Source organism: Atheta coriaria, unplaced genomic scaffold (assembly GCF_025399875.1).
Source record: "Atheta coriaria isolate IRGN ID8LTWV9N9 unplaced genomic scaffold, Caltech_Dcor_3.1 hic_scaffold_10_pilon, whole genome shotgun sequence".
In the NCBI taxonomy this organism is placed as follows: domain Eukaryota; kingdom Metazoa; phylum Arthropoda; class Insecta; order Coleoptera; family Staphylinidae; genus Dalotia; species Dalotia coriaria.
In genome coordinates, this window is record NW_027045452.1 from 4,057,608 (window position 1) to 4,061,087 (window position 3,480).

At 36.4% G+C, this 3,480-nt stretch overlaps 1 long non-coding RNA gene across 1 annotated transcript; it reads right to left on the bottom strand.

Annotated features, from left to right (window-relative positions):
• Positions 1-1,814: 1,814 nt before the first annotated feature.
• Positions 1,815-2,380, bottom strand: LOC135801032 (uncharacterized). The gene is made up of 2 exons (XR_010550275.1): positions 2,261-2,380; positions 1,815-2,122 (listed from the first exon to the last, which is right to left on the bottom strand). It is a non-coding gene; the product is annotated as an uncharacterized lncRNA (long non-coding RNA).
• Between the last annotated feature and the right edge of the window lie 1,100 nt (positions 2,381-3,480).

Genomic DNA, 3,480 nt, shown 5'->3' on the forward strand with positions numbered 1-3,480 from the left:
CAAATAAACTATGCAAACACAAATATTATATAAACCTAGCGACTTCTTTTTTGAGCGTCATTTTGCGCGGAAACAATGCAACGACGTGAAGTGAAACTGAAACGACTCGTCATTAAGTTTTATTTTATTTTATGTTTGTGATTGCGGTCGCACAGGACTTTGCATTAGCCGTGCGCGTCGTTAAAAAGAATCCTCCCTGGTGTGGAACGGAGAAAATGTGCGGAAATTAAATTTGATACTGCGGGCAAAACGCGTTTTGCTCACGGAAAATTGTCAGCGCTCAAACTGCTTCAACAGTTGGTACATGCAAATGTGCATTTTGCACAAGTTAATTGAAATTTATCATTTTGTGTCGTTAGATTAAAACACATAGAATTGAACTTTTCATGTGCAAAAGTTTTAATTAAAAATCCAAAACTAGAACGAGTAAATTTTGATTAAATTCTGTTGGCTTTTTATGTGGAATATCTTAGCCAAAAATAGGAATCAATTTATCAAGTGGTCCTAATGCTTAACGTAATCGATTGAGGATTTCAGTCGGAATTCCAATAAAGCCACTAATAAACTCGGCTGGCTGGCGCGAAGCAAGGTAAATCCTTTGATTTCAATTAGTCCTGTGCTTGGAAGCTGGAGAGACGGTGGAAATTTCAAATCGTTGCGCTGCAAGTATACGTACGCCCGGCGTCTCCGCCACCGCTACCCTCGGCGGCATTAACATAGTAAACGCCGCGCCACCGGGCCAGGAAGGGCTGGCACTTTGCAGACGCCGAGGCGAGATTATTGTTCACCTACAAATCCGAAAAGGTAAAGCTCGCGTACAGCCGAAACTTACATGGCAAATGTAACATTGCTAACATACCGCATGTTACAATAATAAACAAGAAATTAATGGCACAACACAACATATAGTTTTGTGTATAGTTTTGCGCCGGTTATAAACAATTGTGACGTCGAGATTGGATTTGTTATGAAACATGATGTATAATAAAATAAATAAGCACCTCATTCCAATATAACAACGAGTTGCCTAGTTAAATTCATCCAAGCGACGCTGAAGATTCTCATCGCTTGGCACTAATGCTGAATTTAGAACTCGGATTCTGTGCCACTCACATGCGTACGCATTCATTACTATGCAAATCCGTATTAACATCATCCGAGCAAACTTTTCACGAAACTCGCTTCACTTAAAATAAATATTTTTACTGTACTTCTTTCATTTCTAACGGCCAATTGCAAATTGTCTTGCGTTAAATTCAAGTTGTATTTTTTTGTTTTGGTGAATTGCCAAGTTGCCGAGTTGGTTAGTTACTTAGCTACTTACCTAGCGACTTTTATTTGGTGGCGAAAATGCACTCGGCGTTTCACCACATTATACGAATGCCTAGATGGCGAGAAACCCGTCCGGAAACAAAAAGCTTAACTTTTCTTTTTCGAGCAAACAAAATTTCAACGCCTTCAACTCTACTTTCCACTGGAGGCGAGAGAAAGTTCTTGCTTTTTGCCATCTTGCTTTGGCACTTTGCGACGTGTCGTCGACTGCGACACACAAAAACAAAACCGCGGAACAACATTTGTTAACTGAAATTTTACGACTCACGCTTTTAGGGGACATTCGTCTCGACTTTTGGCTTCTTTGCGCGCGCAATTAACAACAAAGCGACTTAAAGCCACAAACGTAACTTGAGATCATAAACAAAGATTTATTTAAGATTTATGTTAATAGGAATAAATGACTTTACATTGTATTATCATCAAAACAAAAAAAAACACAGGAATTACTAAACTTAAATAAACTAAATTTGCATCCTAAATTTTCTGTAATAATATAAATATAATTAACTTTGACTCTGTAACATCTAGATATAATCACTATTAGAGAAGGGTAAATGTGCGTCTTGTGCGGATAGGCGATTATAGTTACTGAAGGATTAGTGGGGCAATCGGAATCTTCGTAGGCAAAGGAGTTACTCGCTGCGTGTGCTGGAAAGGCGCCATTATGCGTCTTTGATGCCGCGTAATGAAGGAAGAAACTCGGCCCTTGAACCAAACTTAACACAAACGCACCGCGATAACGTTCCCACCCGTCGGCATCTCAACACCAAAGCTCTCTTACACAAACCTTAAACCATATGTAAGTTTAAGCGTAACCAAGACTCTTCGAAGAAAACATGGATCCAGATTATCAAGATGAGATGGCGATGAACATCAACATCAGACGTATAAAGGGTAAAGGATGATAAAGAGATTTAATTATTACTTGCAAAGATGTTTCACAATTTACACTTTTGAGTTGATTTAGGGTAATAATTCAAACATCGCAAGTCTTCGTTAATAAACTGACATATTATTTCATGTCAACGATGACACATATAAAAATAACCGAATTAGTTTTAAAAAAGTTACAAATAAACACAAAAGTCTCTTTTGATGACATTGTTGATATAACTGACGTTGATTGAGTGATGCATCGTTATAAATCTCTACTTTTATTATTCATGTCAACAATCTTTACTGTTAATAGTTAATTATAGTAAAATACTAAAAAAAAATAAAAAATAAAAATGAAGTCAGTTCGGTTTCAGTTTGGGTCAAACTAAAGTTGAGTAAAAATGCAGATGAAAAGAAAGCGAGCTTGCGCACACAATAGAGTGAATTGAATTTTATCGCGTCGGCTTTGATATTTTGCGCGGTTCTCGCGATTCTTGGGATTTTTACGTGCCGCCCACGCTCATGAAAAAAAAAGTCGCGTTCCTTTTGTCACACAGTGTTCACTCATAAGAATACTCGATCTATTCTTAGGTATGAAATAATTCAACATATAGAAAATAAAACGCATATTTCTCCAATAAAAATAATATTTCAAAATAAGTTTTTACAAAAATATTTTGTATGTTGAAACGTACTGTATGTAGCTACTCTCTAGTAATCTAATAGAAATAGCAATGTTAGTTGGTCCATAGAAAACGGAGAATAAATGTTGGAAACGTACCGAACGTTCTGAACGAAGTCGATATTCAGGGCGGGATGGATGGGCCTAGACGGTCCTGGCTGGCGTCGCCGGTCCTGTGAGAAGGAAAATACAATTTGAATATTTTACTTCTCAAACGTATACGAGCACATACAAACACATTTCCTATTTATACTAGTTTCTCATATGTATAAAAGAAATCTACAGGGTTATTTTCAAAATGAATAAATGATAAATTCACTAAAAGAATTTAATTTAGATTAACATACAATTTAAATTAAATAATATTTTCTGCATCCTGTATTTTCGTATTTCATATTTTGTGCAATATATGTGACATGTTCAAATAAGAATACCCGTCAAATGCAGAATTATTTTGCGGTCGCGGCTTATGCAGTAGTACTTGATATTGCAGATGCTATCATGATGCAGGTGCACTTTCCAGTTAATCTTTACTCAATCTGGAACTATAAGAAGCATTTCATAATATTTTTGATTCAATTTTCTGA